The sequence below is a fragment of the Dendropsophus ebraccatus genome, chromosome 7 (genome assembly GCF_027789765.1).
Source record: "Dendropsophus ebraccatus isolate aDenEbr1 chromosome 7, aDenEbr1.pat, whole genome shotgun sequence".
Taxonomy (NCBI): Eukaryota; Metazoa; Chordata; class Amphibia; order Anura; family Hylidae; genus Dendropsophus; species Dendropsophus ebraccatus.
In genome coordinates, this window is record NC_091460.1 from 40861876 (window position 1) to 40878395 (window position 16520).

A 16520-nucleotide genomic window follows, 5' to 3' on the forward strand; every position below is an offset into this window, starting at 1 on the left:
CCCCAATATTGATTGCCCCGTTTCTGCAGTTTATAGAAATACCCCATATGTGGCCCTATTGCGCTATTTGAAACAACCACAAGCCTCAGATATAAAGGAGCGCCTAGTGAATTTCAATGGCTCCGTTATATTTGGTCATTTCTGATTGTACCACTTCAGGTTGGCAGAGGCTCTGGGGTGCCAAAACCTAAAAAACACCCCTAAAGGGACACCATTTAGAAAACTACACCCCTCAAGAAATATAACAAGGGGTGCGGTGAGCATCTGGACCCCACAGGTGCTTCACAGATTTTCCTAACAATATGGCGTGAAAAAAGAAAAATTTATTTTTTACACTAAAACGTTGTTCTAGCCTTCAATTTTTCATTTTCAAAAAGGGATGAAAGGAAAAAAAAAACACAAAATGTGTAGCGCAGTTTCTCCCTAGTACGGAAATACCCCACATGTGGACATAAAGCGCAATTTGGGTGCAGGACGAGCCTCCAAAGGGAAGGAGCGCCAATTGGCTTTTGGAAGCTGGATTTCACTGGAATGGATTTCAAGGGCCATGTCGCATTTACAAAGCAATTGTGCTGCCCAAACACTGGAAACCCCCCACAAGTGACCCCATTCTGGAAACTACACCCCTCAAGGAATCTAATAAGGGGTGCAGTGAGGATATGGACCCCACTGGTGACGGGCACAAATGTGGAAAAATGTCAAGTGAAAGTGAAAATTTTCATTTTTTCACTTTCACGGCACATATGTGCCCGTCATCCAGGGGTACATATCCTCACTGCACCCCTTGTTAGATTCCTTGAGGGGTGTAGTTTTCAGAATGGGGTCATTTGTGGGGGGTTTCCAGTGTTTTGGCAGCACGAGGGCTCTGTAAATGCGACATGGCGTTCATCATCCATTCTGGCCAAATCCAACCTCCAAAATCCAAATGGCGTGCCTTCCCTTCGGAGGCTTGCCCTGCACCCACATTGCGGTTTATGTCCACATGTGGGGTATTTACGGACTCGGGGGAAATTGCTCTACACATTTTGTGGCTTTTTTTCTCTTTTAACCCCTTGTGAAAATGAAAAATTCAAGGCTAGACCAACATTATAGTGTAAAAAATGTAATATTTCATTTTCACGCCACATTGTTCCACATTTGTACCCGTCACCAGTGGGGTCCATATGCTCACTACATCCCTTGTTACATTCCCTGAGGGGTGTAGTTTCCATAATGGGTTCACTTGTGGGGGGGTTCAACTGTCTTGGCAACACAGGGGCCTTTTAAATGCAACATGGCCCCTCAAAATCCATTCCAGCCAAATCCAGCCTCCAAAAGCCAAATGGCGCTCCTTCCCTTAGGAGGCTTACCCTGCACCCGCATGGTGCTTTATGTCCACATGTGGGGTATTTTCGTACTCAGGGGAAATCGCTCTACACATTTTGTGTTTTTTTATCTTTTAACCCCTTGTGAAAATGAAAAAATCAAGACAAGATCAATGATTTAGTGTAAAAATTTAACATTTTTTACACTAAATGTTGGTCTAGCCTTGATTTTTTCCATTTCCACAAGGGGTTAAAAAAGAAAATGAATGCAAAACGTGTAGGTTAATTTCCCCCGAGTACGAAAATACCCCACATGTGGACATAATGTGCCATATGGGCACAGGGCAAGCGACCAAAGGGACAGAGCGCCATTTAGAGGCTGGAATGGAGGATGGAGGCCATGTCGCAATCACAAAGCTCCTGTGCGGCCAGGACAGTAGAAACCCCCCACAAGTGACCCCATTCTAGAAACTACACCCCATAAGGAATCTAACAAGGGGTATAGTGAGCATATGGACCCCACTGGTGATGGGCACATGTGTAGAACATGTGCCGTGAAAATAAAAAAATAATTTTTTTTTCAATTTCACGGCCCAAATGTGGCCGTCACCAGGGGGGCATATACCCGCTGCCCCCCTCGTTAGATTCCTTATGGGGTGTAGTTTCCAGAATGGGGTCACTTGTGGGGGGTTTCTACTGTCCTGGACGCACAGAGGCTTTGTAATTGCATCATGGCATCCTCTAATGGGAATGGCGGCCATACCTATTTAGCTGGGGAAAAGGGACAATTCTAATTTATTTGGGGGTATTAGGCCAATTATTAGTTTATAAGGTTGAAAATAACAGGTGTCCATCAAATTCAACCTGTGTTGATCCAGAGGAAGGCAAAAAACCCTTGTGAGGCAGACGACAGTAGCCTCATCACAGGGGAAAAATTCCTTCCCGACTCCATAATGGCGATCAGAATAATCCCTGGATGAACGTGACCCCTGAAATAGGAATAAGGGACAGAATTTAGATAATGTAGAACTCCGATGACGTGTGGTGCGCCTTGAAGCGATCCAGTATGCAGAGGCCGGGGTGATCAGGACAGGCGTCACACTGGAAAATGGTGTCCTTCCTGATCCCCCTGTTACGCCACACTCTGTACTTCTTCTGGGGTCTCCTGTTTTCCAGTGTGGGGGACGTCACCTGGAAAATGTTGTCCCTGGTGCGATACGGGGTCCTTCATATCCAGAAGCGATGGGTCCGCTCCATGGCTGCTAAATATTAGGGCTCTATTACTACTTCTGATATTTTCGGATCGTGCCGCAAGCTACAGTAGCGAGGGTAGCGAGGGACCGGAAGAGGGTGTGCTGGTATAAAGGTCATCCCCGTACAGGTGGTAACCTTTATCCAGCAGTGGGAAGATCAATTCCCGAACGATCTTCCCACTAACTCCGAGGATGGTGGGGGGGTCATCTGGGGACTGGATTCGGGTGTCCCTTCCATCATACACTCTAAGGGTATGTGCACACTGCGGAATGGAGAAGGATAACCCTTTGTGCATTCCGCAGCTGCCACCCGCCGGCGGACTGATGGAGGCGCGCGTCTCCGCTCATGTCACACTCCATTCTATGCACGGGCGGATTCCGCTCTCCGTCCAACGTGTTCATTCTTTGGAAGGACAACGGAATCCGCCCGTGTATAGAATGGAGTCTATGACATGGGTGGAGACACGCGCCCGCATCAGTCCGCTGGCGAGTGCCAGCTGCGGAATGCACAAAGGGTTATCCTTCGCCATTCCGAAGTGTGCACGTACCCTAAATCTGTAAGTGTACCCTGAGGTACGCTCACAGAGTTTGGAGAATTTCACGCCATACCGTGATCTCTTATTGGGACGGTACTGGCGGAAAAGACGTGTCTGGGGGGCAGCGTCTGCTACGCTACCCCCAGACAAGTCACTGGATGATGAGGATGATGAGGATGAATGGAGGAAAGAAGGATCCCCCCATTCATCCTCACTGGCTGTTTCAGTGTTGGAAGCAATAATAACGTATGCGTCCGACACCGAAAACACCCTGGGGGCCATCTTTATACGGGGACTAGTATATGGGGTATGTAAATGTGTAGTGGTGTAGTGTAAAACTTTATTTCATGTAGTGTGGTGTAGTGTAGTGTTTTTTTACGTTTTTTTGACAGTAAGAAAAAAATATCTCTACGCCAAAAAAGAAGCTGCTGATAAATGCCGCACTTGTGTGCAGTACTTTTCAGCAGACAGTGGCGGTAGGATATAGGGGGGAAAAATGCCCCTACGCCAAAAAGGAGGAGTTGCTGATCAGTGGCGCACTTACGTGCGATGCTGATCAGCACTCAGCGGCGTTAGGGCGAATAAAAATTAAAAAAAGAAAAAATTAAAAAAAAAAAAAAAACTTTTTTTTTAACCTAAAGCAACTGATCAGTGAATGATATTCACTGATCAGCCGCTAGGGGGCAGTACAGAGAAGCTGACGAAGACTGCCAAAGATAGGGGCCATGGAAAAGCCAGAAGAGCCGGAAATTGCCAACGGGACCCGATCTAACCCGGAAGTGAAGACGCGAGGACGCGCGGGACCCGATCGCTGCTCCGGACGCCCAGATCTGGTGAGTATAGTGCACCTACACTATACACACCTGTTCTGCACCCCTCAGCTACCTCGGGCGTAAATTTACGTCCATTTGCGCTAAGTACCAGGGCGCGGGGGCGTAAATTTACGCCCAATGACGTTAAGGGGTTAAAGAGGTTATCCAGCTTTAGAAAAAGATGGCCACTTTCTTCCAGAGAAAACACGACTATTGTCTCCAGTTTGGGTGCAGGTTTTGCAACTCGGTTCCATTGAAGTGGATGGAACTTAATTGCAAACCACATCTGACCTGGAGACAAGAGTGGTGCTGTCTCTGGAAGAAAGTGGACAACTTTTTCTAAAGCTGGATAACCTCTTTAATATGAGAAATCAGACTTTGCACCCCATTATCATACTTATCATACCTGGTTTTAACATCAAGGAAAGTAGTCCCCCTTTGGTTATATATTTTTTAACGATGGATAACCCCTTTAAGGTTACTTTTATTTTTTTTTATTTTTTTTATTCACAACTGACGATGTTGCAGAGCACTTTTCTTTTTGCTGTAGAGCGGACCTGTTGTGGTCTGATGTTGACACCTTAGTAAATATATCATACATACTTGTTTGGCTGAACACTATCTCTCCTGATCCCCACATACATGTATGCTCAGCTAGGGTAAGCATGCATATATCCATATGTGGAAGAAAGCTGCTGATATATAAACCCAAAGAACTAAAGAATAATGCAGTTGAAATTCACATTGTCAAGTCCATCCCCCCCCCCCCCCCAGAGTCATCTGTTGGAGGAGACCACCTATTCTGACCCATCCTTTGTTTCACTGCATTTATTATTTACAGACCCACAATTCTGCCCCTTTGCCTTCATTGTTGTCTTTTCCATGAAAATGACAGTTCTAATAATAATAAATATTAGATATGCATTTCCACATAATATTTGAGTGAATAAAACATCACAGCTGCTTCATCACTTTCCCTGATTGGCTGGTATGTGAGCCTGTGCAATGCAATAGATGACTCAGCTCACTATCAGGTGGCTTCCTGGTGGCTCGCTGGTTAGCTCCATTGTCTAACAGCTCTGACATGGTGGGTCAAATCTAACACAGGACAATAACTACATGGAGGTTATATGTTCTCCTGGAGTTTTGTGGACATGCTTCCACATGCCAAAGACTTTTTATGAAACTGACCCTAATATACAATTCTTTTGGAAAGTTTTCAGACCCTTTCACTTTTTGTTATGTTGTAGTCATGTGTTATAAAAATAAATCAAGTTTCCCACATTAATCTGTGCTTAAAGTGGCCAGCTGTTACACACCCATAGTACTGTTGTAAACATGTCACCTAAGCTGGACATACACCTTGAATACCTGCTGGCTGAATGACTGTTACACCGTCAGTTATCTTTCCCGTGAATGCTTTTGATGCGGCTTATATCTCCCGAAACAAAGGGGTCAGCCGTGATTTTTCCATAATGCCAAACCCTCATTGGAGAGCCCCATACACCTTAGGGTACTATTCCACGGGCCGAGGAGGGCCCGATCAACGATGTAAACGAGCGCCGATCTGCTAGATCGCCGCTCGTTTACTGGGCTTATTCCACGGCCCGATGATCGTTGAGCGAGGGCTGCAGGGACATTGTTACCGATGTCCTTGCAGCATACATTACCTAGCAGGGCTTCTTCTCCGCTTGGTCTTCCTCCCCGGGTCCCGCGCGATCTAGCTTCAGAATGACCTGTCAGCCGGGGGTCCCGGCCTGTGAATGGCTGAGCACTCCGTCAGCTGACAGCCATTCTGAAGCTAGAGCACATGGAACCCGGGGAGGAAGACAGAGCGGAGGAGAAGCCCTGACAGGTAATGTATGCTACTGCTGCTGCTTCTCGAATCGTCGGTCGCCCGCCGTGCACCGCTATTCAACCGTAGGGATGTGCAGTGGGGGAACAATGATTTTAGGTCTGGCCCTAAATGAACAATCAGCCAATGACAGGATCATCGACTGATCGTTCTCTGTATTTCACCGAGCGATAATCGGCCGAATCGGGTTGAATGGGGCCGATTTGGCCTATTATTGTTGCTGTGGAATAGGGCCCTTAGATTGACGGATGAATCCACTGTAAACAGCGGGTTTAGTCAACTTAAGTCCCAAACTGCCCAAAGCAGGATAGATTTTCTCTGTGGATTTGCTCCTCCTCTGGACAGTTCCTGACATGGACAAAGGTGGCAGCAGAGAGCACTGTGTCAGACTGGAAAGAAGACACCACTTCCTGCAGGACATACAGCAGCTGATAAGTACTGGAAGACTAAAGATTTTTAAATAGAAGTTATTTATAAATCCTTGGGGGAGCACCCCTTAACAATATGTTAAAAAAAAGAAGTGAATATAAGATAGTGATCTTCATTGGGGATATGTCATAATGCCACTTAAGGTGGTCATACATTTTAGGTGTCGTCTAAATGTTCATTCACAAGCATGCTTGGCTTGTCCGAGTGTGCATGTGTTCTGAATTGGGCAAGAGGGAGGAAAGCTGCTTCCACACTCTTCTGGTGGTGACCTATCTGACAACAAAAACTATGAACATGTTAAAGTTCAATATACCCAACTTTTCTCTCTCCTAATATGTGCTGTCGGGAGCCCCCCATACACATTAGATGGTCATTTCATCCCACCATATTGGTGCGTCTGGACTATATTAAAGTAGTTTCCCATCTGGCTGTAATGTAGATGTGTGTATACTATATATACACTAGCCAGATTACTGCTTTTAGAGCAGAGTGGTGGCCGGTAACCTAGACAAGGAAATGTCAACAATGGGAGGGAAAGAACAGCATATCAGGAGGAGGCGAATCTGCTAAATGATGTATTTGGGAAAATATTATACTTGATGAGCTCTGCAACCTATTAGTTGAGATTGGAGTGCCTCTTTAATGTGTATGGCCAGGTGTTCTTTAGTTCTTTAGTATTCATATTGTGCACACATGAATAGCACGGCATGTGTACAGTAGACAACAGAAAAGTCCACAAAGGGGATCTATGGAGCCTATAAACATATGGCTTTCTTGCAGATTGCCCCTATCTGTTTGTATTGCAAATGAATCTATAGCAAATGGAACAAAAGCTTGATGTAAATCAGATGCGCATTTCTAAACATAGCAATGCTGCTTATCACTGATGCCTATTCATGGACAGAGCAAAACAATGGTCATCTATTGTGTACAGTGGGGAACCTACCTGAAATGACATGTAAATTCTGATGGGACACCTGCAGCCCAAACAGGTCTCCATTGTAAGGTATTTGCAGTGTGAATAATTATCCTTCTAGGGGAACTCTATCTGCATTGAGCTCCTATCCTGGGTTAAAGGGGTTTTGCAGCGAATATCTTTTTCTTTCAAATCAACTGGTTTCAAAAAGTTATATAGATTTGTAATTTACTTCTATTTAAAAATCTCAAGTCTTCCAGTACTTATCAGCTGATGTATGTCATGCAGGAAATAATGTTTTCTTTACAGTCTGACACAGTATTCTCTGCTGCCATCTCTGTCCAAAACAGAAACTGTCCAGAACAACAGCAAATCTCCATAGAAAACTTCTCCTGCTCTGGACAGTTCCTGTCTCAGAGAGAGGTGGCAGCAGAGAGCACTGTGTCAGACTGGAAAGAAAACAACATTTCCTGCAGAACATACAGCAGCTGATAAGTATGAGAAGACTTGTGATTTTTAATTAGAAGTAAATTACAAATCTGTATAACTTTCTGAAATCAGTTGAATTGAAAGAAAAATATTTTCTCTAGAGTACCCCTTTAAATGAAGCTCAGGTTGTCATTTGGCACAACTAATTGGAATATTTTTACATATGCGATACATGCAGTATTGAGTTATAGGGAAGATATCACACTCCTGTTGCATTAGGTTTTATTAAAAATGATGAACATCACTTGTTTGCATAGCTATTGCCATAATTCATGTCGGTAACAAATTCCCTATGTATTTATTATATGGCAATAACCATGCAAGTTTGACCACCAGACTCATCGGCTGATCGTTGATATAGGTGCGGACCTATATCTGCCGGGCACCGGCCGGTGGCTGACGATCTGAAAACTGCATACATTACCTAACCATGGTCCAGGGCTCCTCCCCGAGTCCCCTACGCTGCAGCTTCAGAGCGGCCTGTCTTAGTTGACAGGCCACTCAACCAATCACTGTCCGGGACCGCCGCGGCCAGTGGTTGGCTGAGCAGCCTGTCAGCTCAGACAGGTTGCTCCGGAGCTGCAACACGTGGGACCCGACGAGAAGCGGACCGCAAGAGGAGCCCTGGACCATGGTTAGGTAATGTATGCAGTTTAAGCAAGGGCTGCAAGGACATCGGTAACAATGTCCCTGCAGCCCTTGTTAAACAATTATCGAGCCATGTAATAGGCCCAGTAAACAAGCGCCGATCTAGCAGATCGGCGCTCGTTTACAGTTATTATTGAGCCCCCATCGGCTCGTGTAATAACACCCTAAGGCTGGGTTCACACTGTGTTTTTGCAGTCTGTTTAACATATCCATTTCTAAATGGTTTCTTTTAACATACAGAAAAACATGGTCAACCACGTTTTTTTTTAATAATGGAAGTCTATGGAACAACGGATCAAAATGGATTGCATGCATATATATATATGCAAAGAAGGGGAGACTCTTAAATGAGTACTCCACTGGATCACAATCAGTGATTGTTGTGATTTTTTGGTCTATTTTTCATAGTCCCCGGTAGCCAGAATCCTGCTCCACACTGATGAGGGGCAAATACCGAAACAGCTGTCTGTGGATGGATGGATGCCTGCCTTAGTAACCCTTGTCTTATGTCGTTACACTCGCAACAGAGTTAGGCTATGTTCACACACTGTAAGAGACCGGCCGTTCCGTGACCCCGCCAGGTCACGGAATGGCCGGTCTCAACAAAGATCATCCCCGCCGGCACTGCAGTACCGGCCGGGTAGTCTTTCCGGCCGCAGTGTTCTGATGCGGGCGCATCACCGCGAGAACTCTCATCAGAACTCTCATAGCGTCTCATAGCGTCCGGAGCCACTCACTTCATTGTGTAAACTGACAGGTCTTTCTACGGCTGCAATTCTCTGAATTGCGGCCGCAGAAAACTGACATGTCAGTTCTTTGCGATGCCGCCTGGGATCCCAGCCGGAGTGTATACAATGTGTATATGCTCCGGCCGGGATCCCATAGAAGGAGAGGCAATGTGCATACACGTGCACACTACTTTTACGTAGTGTGAACATAGCCTTAGACATAGGGGCCACCCTGGTGCTTCCCTGTTTAGGTCCCAAAGCTCGCAACAGAGTGGGGACCTGAGGGGCTACGTATCAGGGGGGTTTGGTGTTCTCCCCACTGGGAGGCACCTCCTGGCAACGGGCTTCCTTCTCTGGAGAGAGGGATATCTGGCGAGTTTTGAGACTCGCTACTGAGGCTCCACGGACCCCTTCTTTGCATATTCAAATTTTGTAGGAGGCAATCAGTGGAGACTCTTAAATAAGTACCCCAATGGATTTTTTTTCACTGATCTCCCCAGGGGTGGATTAACTTTACCATAGGCCCAAGGCTGTTCACCGAACCTGGCCCCCCAACCCCACTCTAACTATGGCAGCACTACCGGGGTCGTTTATAGTACAGGATAGATAATATCATAATGACCTCATTCGTGCGAAATTGCGGTAAAAAGCAGTGATTTTTTGCAAATCATGGCAGAACTGTAGCTAGGAGACAATCCACCACTGAAAGTATAAGTCTGTTTGGGTGGCCATGGGCCCCCCAGGAGCTCAGGGCCCCAGGCTACCGCTCGAAAGGGACCTAATATAATCCACTACTTGATCTCCCCGAGCTCAATGATTGTTGTGTTTTGTTGGTATATATCTATATATCATTGGTGATGTCCATGCAGCCCTTGCTGTATATAGTAAATAATAAAGTATATATGTTACCTCTTCATGCTCCCCAGTATTCTTCTCGCTTCTGCCTGGTCCCACAGCCTCCACTGGAACTTCAGAGACGATCTCTGAAGTGACAGGCCACTCAGCCAATCAGTGGCTGAGACGGGACACCACCATGACCAGTGATTGGCTGAGCAGTCTGTCACTTCAAAGACTGGAGTAGAAACTTCTCTGGCTGCGCAGGCGAACGGGCAAAAGTGAGATGAACACCAGGGAGCATGGACAGGTATGTATAAAGTTTATTTTTTTTTTTACTTAGCATCCGAAGGCCACAAAACCCTATTACATGCAGAGATGAGTGGTCAGTACCCGATTGTTTTTAGGCATGACCAAAAGACACAATCAGCCAACGTTGTCAGCGGCTGATCGTTGTCTTTATTACACAAAGCGATAATCTGCCAAATTGGCCTGATTCTGCAGATTATCTCTCCCTGTTATAGGATCCTTAGTCTAGGCACCATGTGCAACTTTATTTTCTTCAACAAATGTCCACATGGGGTAGGAAACCGCAAATTATGACTGTCCAATATCCCCCTGGCAGAACAAAGCAGCTCTCTGACGCCACCTATTGAAGGGAGCTTTCCTTTCAAGTCAGTGTTTGGCTCTGAGTAAAATGTGGGTTGAAGCCCAACCAGGAAACTCCCCAGGAGGTAAGCTTCCCCATTTGTAGTCATTGCCCCTCATCAGTACAGAGCAGGGTGCTGGCTGGCTGCATAGAAGCCGATCATCATAAACAGTAATATACAGTATCTATAACATGTGACAGGACGTTATGACACTCATAATTAGATTCTTTTGACATCGGCCTCCGCCCATGAGAACTACCCATCCAACACCCTTAGTGCAGAGGAAAAGCTTGTTACATCAGACTGGCGTGGCTCTGCAAAAACTGGCACCACAGCTACACACAAAAACAAGACATACTGTACATACACCAGCTCTATATACAGCCTGCATAAAAATGAGGGATGCCTTATGGCACAATGAATTACAACATTGGTTAAAAAGTTATATTATCCAGTATATAGTATGTAGTTATTACATTTGGAAGATAAGCAGCATTTAATTTAAGGGCATTACAGCTAAACCATACAGGCTAATGCCCCTCTTTCTACCACAGCAATATGACTGCATTTCTCTCTATGCAATTTTTTTTTTTATTATGCTAAGGTTCTGTACGTATTCTCCCTGTGGTCATCACATACCCTCCAAATTATTGTAAAAAGAACAGGGTATATTTTACTTCCATGACCTGTCAGAGAATACATTAAAGTGTGCTTGTTAGGGATCTGACCGATAGGACTCCGACATATTTACTGTCTATACAAATTATTTGGAGTGTGAAGATGACAACATGCCGTATCCCTGACATCTTTTTCCATTGACTCCCATTGGGTATAAGGGTAAAGTGCAGTTGTGTTACTTTGATAATTTTCCCATAGATTCCATTCTACATAGAATTCCTATAATAACTTCTTAGTAACAAATGCAATTTTTTTGTGTTTCTGCTTTTGCAGTGTAGTAATAGGAAGCAATTTATTAAAATTCATTCTCACATTTGATTGAGGATTGTTGGAGCCTATGAATAAATGTGTGCGTCTTCTGCCATCTAGTGGGCAAAGGGAATACCAATGCTTGGCTCTTGCATAGAGGGTAGAGTTGTTAGTTGTACACCCAGCAATCAGATGCTTTGGACGCTGTCAGATTAGGAATTTTAAAAAAATTATATATATATATATATATATATATATATATATATATATACACTCACCGCCCACTTTATTAGGTACACCTGTCCAACTGCACGTTACCACTTAATTTCTAATCACATGGCGGCAACTCAGTGCATTTAGGCGTATGGGGAAGAAAGGTGATTTGAGTGCCTTTGAACGTGACATGGTTGTTGGTGCCAGAAGGGCTGGTCTGAGTATTTCAGAAACTGCTGATCTACTGGGATTTTCACGCACAACCATCTCTAGGGTTTACAGAGAATGGTCCGAAAAAGAAAAAACATCCAGTGAGCGGCAGTTCTGTGGGCGGAAATGCCTTGTTGATGCCAGAGGTCAGAGGAGAATGGGCAGACTGGTTCGAGCTGATAGAAAGGCAACAGTGACTCAAATAGCCAACCGTTACAACCAAGGTAGGCAGAAAAGCATCTCTGAACGCACAGTACGTCCAACTTTGAGGCAGATGGGCTACAGCAGCAGAAGACCACACCGGGTGCCACTCCTTTCAGCTAAGAACAGGAAACTGAGGCTAAAATTTGCACAAGCTCATCGAAATTGGACAGTAGAAGATTGGAAAAACGATGCCTGGTCTGATGAGTCTCGATTTCTGCTGCAACATTCGGATGGTAGGGTCAGAATTTGGCGTCAACAACATGAAAGCATGGATCCATCCTGCCTTGTATCAACGGTTCAGGCTGGTGGTGGTGGTGTCATGGTGTGGGGAATATTTTCTTGACACTCTTTGGGCCCCTTGGTACCAATTGAGCATCGTTGCAACGCCACAGCCTACCTGAGTATTGTTGCTGACCATGTCCATCCCTTTATGACCACAATGTACCCAACATCTGATGGCTACTTTCAGCAGGATAATGCGCCATGTCATAAAGCTAGAATCATCTCAGACTGGTTTCTTGAACATGACAATGAGTTCACTGTACTCCAATGGCCTCCACAGTCACCAGATCTCAATCCAATAGAGCATCTTTGGGATGTGGTGGAACGGGAGATTCGCATCATGGATGTGCAGCCGACAAATCTGCGGCAACTGTGTGATGCCATCCTGTCAATATGGAACAAAATCTCTGAGGAAGCTTCCAGCACCTTGTTGTATCTATGCCACGAAGAATTGAGGCAGTTCTGAAGGCAAAAGGGGGTCCAACCTGTTATTAGCATGGTGTACCTAATAAAGTGGCCGGTGAGTGTATATATATAGCCAAATTTGGAGCATAGTGATTTGTTTTGCTTAAAAACTGTGGCCAGATGTTAGGTGAGAGTCAATATGGAAATATCAAATCTGGCATTTTTTGTTTAGCATTTTTCAATGCATTTTGGAGTTTTTTTTTTTTGCTGTTTTGCAGCATACTGAGTATTTGTCTTTTTTCATCCCATAGACTTCTAATAAATAAAGGGAGAGCAGAAGTCCTATGTAATGCATAAAGGAGGAGCAGCAGTCCTATGTAATGATTAAAGGAGGAGAAGCAGTCCCATGTAATGAATAAAGGGGAGCAGCACAGAGTGACCCATGACCAGGTTTTTCTTCTTCTGTGTTACGTTGTGTTCTACTCTATTTTCACTACAACTGAAATACTTTTCTATCACAATATGGTTATCTATATACTGTGTAATTATATAGCCTATAAATTTCAATAAAATATGTTGGAAAACCCCCCAGACACGGAGGTTGGTGATTGTGAACCTTGTAGCTCCTGCTGGGGCTCTTCTGTTAGGCCTTATTCTCAACTTCAGTACTTTTTTCATAGCTGTAGATTCCTCCCACTATCCACCTGTAAAATCTGCTAAAAATTACGGATTGGGCATCTGTATTTCCGTAAATCTGTTTTTTCTTTTCAACACGTGACTAATGACTTATCCTTATTTTTTTATGGATATACGGATGCCAAAAGGTTACAATCCTTAGAAAATAGCTGATCCTATTGATTTCTGTGAGAGAATCCACTAAAAAATCTGGATCCACACTAGAACATGTCCTTTTTTTTAGGATTGGTTTGTGTCCTTATAATCTACTGATCATGTTAATAGCCCAATAGACATCAATATGCACTAACTCGAGTACGTAATACGTATCCGTAGATTACAGGATGTGTGAATAAGGCCTTACGGCTGCCTTAGGGTGGTATTACATGGGCCGAGCAGGGCCCGATAATACCTGTAAACGAGCAGCGATCTGCTAGATCGTTGCTCGTTTACTGGGCCTATTACACGGCCCGATAATCGTTTGACAAGAGCTGCAAGGACATCGTTACCGATGTCCTTGCAGACCTTGCTAAACTGGCATACATTACCCATCCACGTTCCAGGGCCGCTTCACCCCTGGTCCCGTGCGCGCTCTAGCTTCACAGCGGCCTGTCAGCTGGTAGGCCGCTCAGCCAATCACAGGCCGCGGATGGGTAATGTATATCGTTAGTTGCCGTCCACGCACCGCTATTACACACAGCGGTGCGCGGTCGGCACCCGACGAAAATAGGGTCTAACCTATATCAACGATCAGCCGATGATCGTTGTCATCGGCTGATCGTTGCATTTATTACATGGAGCGATAATCGGCCGAATCGGGCCAATTCGGCCGATTATCGTTCCGTGTAATAGTACCCTTAGGTAATGGTGGAGACGCCCGTCATGTTGATGAGGTGCAGAGTTAAGCAAACAAAAGGGATTCAAAGCTTTAGGCTGCGTTCACACTACGTATTGTTAAGGTTAAATTTATATGTTGACCTCTAAGGATGGTTTTTTAATTATATCTAGAGGTGGAACCTGCAGTATTACCAACTCGTCACTTATACGTCATGGACACAGATAAGACAATGTATCATGATTATAAGCCTGGAGAAATGGCCCAAGTTTTATTATGGTCATCACATTTTATAGACAGATAAAATATAGGGTGTTAACAAATGCTAATAAGGCATAGATGAGGCGGTGCTAGTGATTTAGATATTCAGTCATGCGCAATGGCATCTATATTAGTATTCATTATTATTATTATTCAAAAAGGTTAGAACAATACATTCTTTGCAATGATACTTTCACATTATTCCCACTGTAACAGACAGTCAACTTTCCTCTGAGAATGGCCTTGAACGCTGATAAACATGTCTCTGAGGGAAATAGTTCTTGAGACAAAACATTTTTTCTAGTGTCCATATCAGAAGTTTTCCAAGGTAAGAAATGTTCTAACTATATGTTAACCCTATCAGGGACTCTCTAATGTGCTGGAGCTTCTGAGCAAGAGGCCTATATATATGTGTAGTCATATAGGTACGGTGCAGGTAGGTAAAATCGCATATCCTGGCCTTATCAGTATATTTCAGTCAGTGGCTAGGTTCACACTACGTATATGTCCGGCCGCATATTTGCTTTACGCAAGTTGCGGCCGGATACGTACGGACCACGAACTTAAGCCCGTAGCGTACTTACGCTTCCCGAGCGCTCTTCGTAGCGATCTAACAGCGGTCTTTTACTTGGAAATCTTCGCCTAGCCCCGGACACCCCACAGAACCTTTTGGATCGGAACAAAAAGCTGGCAAAATGAAGAAATCACCACTACGTACGGGACCGCATGTTACGCTACGGGCGTAAGTTACGGCATTTTCCGTCCCGAAATAATGGTCTGGTTCATTTTTTACGGCGCTGCATACGATCCGGGCGTAAGTTTGTACGTAGTGTGAACTGTGCGCCCGTAGATCGTATACTTTACATTGTACGCAAACTACGTAAGTTTCCGCCCGCTTATTCACGGAACGCGCTACGGACGGAAACTTACGTAGTGTGAACGTAGCCCCCATATGTATATTTCAGTCAGTATATTTCAGTCAGTATTGCAACCAAAACCAGGAGTGGATTAAAAACACAGAAAGGCTCAGTTCACACAATGTTGAAATTGAGTGGATGGCTGTCATTTAATGGCAAATATTTGCTGTTATTTTAGAACAACGGCTGTTATATTGAAATAATGGCAGTTATTTACTGTTATATGGCGGCCATCCACTCAATTTCACCATTGTGTGAACAGATCCTTTCTGTGTTTTTAATCCACTCCGGGTTTTGGTTGCAATACTGACTGAAATATACGTAGTGTGAACGCACCCGTAAGATGCAACAGTGACTTTACTTAACCTTTAGACAACCCAGTACGTAAAAGTACATCCTGCCACCTCTAGGGGAGTTCAGGGGAGGAGGCGCAACAACCCCGCTCTGAACCGATGTGATCCCGGCTGCTATCTGCAGCTGTGCCCGCCAATTAGGCATTTAGATGCAAAGTTGACAGCTGCATTTATATGCCTGCTTTCCCCCATCCGTGTTGGTCTAGTGGCGGGATTGCACCGCCCCCCCTCCCCCCGGACGCAACGCGATCGTGGAGGAGTGGTCCCTGCTACATAGATCTTAATGAGAGATCAGTGTAGTAATACTAGAAGTCCCCCTGGGGTACTTCTATTTAATGTTTTGCATAAAGTACACTGCAAACCAGAAAAAAATTCAATGTGTCGTGAAATTGAAAAAAAAAAAAACGCTTTTTTTTTCTTTTTTCTTTTTTTTTACGCCATTAGCCCTGGGTTAAAACTGTCTTGTTATTTATGTTACTAAAGTCGTTACGATTACAACGAAATGTAACATGTATAACTTTTATTTTATTTGATGGCTTTAAAAAAATTCAAACCATTGTTAAAGGGGTACTCTGGCGGGGGGGCACTTTTTTTGGGGGACAGGGGAGGAGGTGGCTGAAATAAAAGACGTCCACTTACCTCCCCAGTTCCAGCGGCGGGTCCCGCATCACGGAGCTCCGGTGCCCGAGACGCTACGTCTCATGGCCGCTCAGCCACTCAGTGAAGGAGGTGGGATCCGAGCAGAACTCAAATTGATCCCGCCTCCTTCACTGAGTGGCTGAGC

At 44.7% G+C, this 16520-nt stretch overlaps 1 long non-coding RNA gene across 1 annotated transcript in view; it reads left to right on the plus strand.

The window, feature by feature from the left end:
- Positions 1-13240, plus strand: part of LOC138797354 (uncharacterized) — a 93690-nt gene extending 80450 nt beyond the window's left edge. The window contains exon 3 of the long non-coding RNA XR_011363922.1: positions 13007-13240. This is a non-coding gene — a long non-coding RNA (uncharacterized lncRNA). The remainder of the gene's footprint in view (positions 1-13006) is intronic.
- Positions 13241-16520: the final 3280 nt, after the last annotated feature.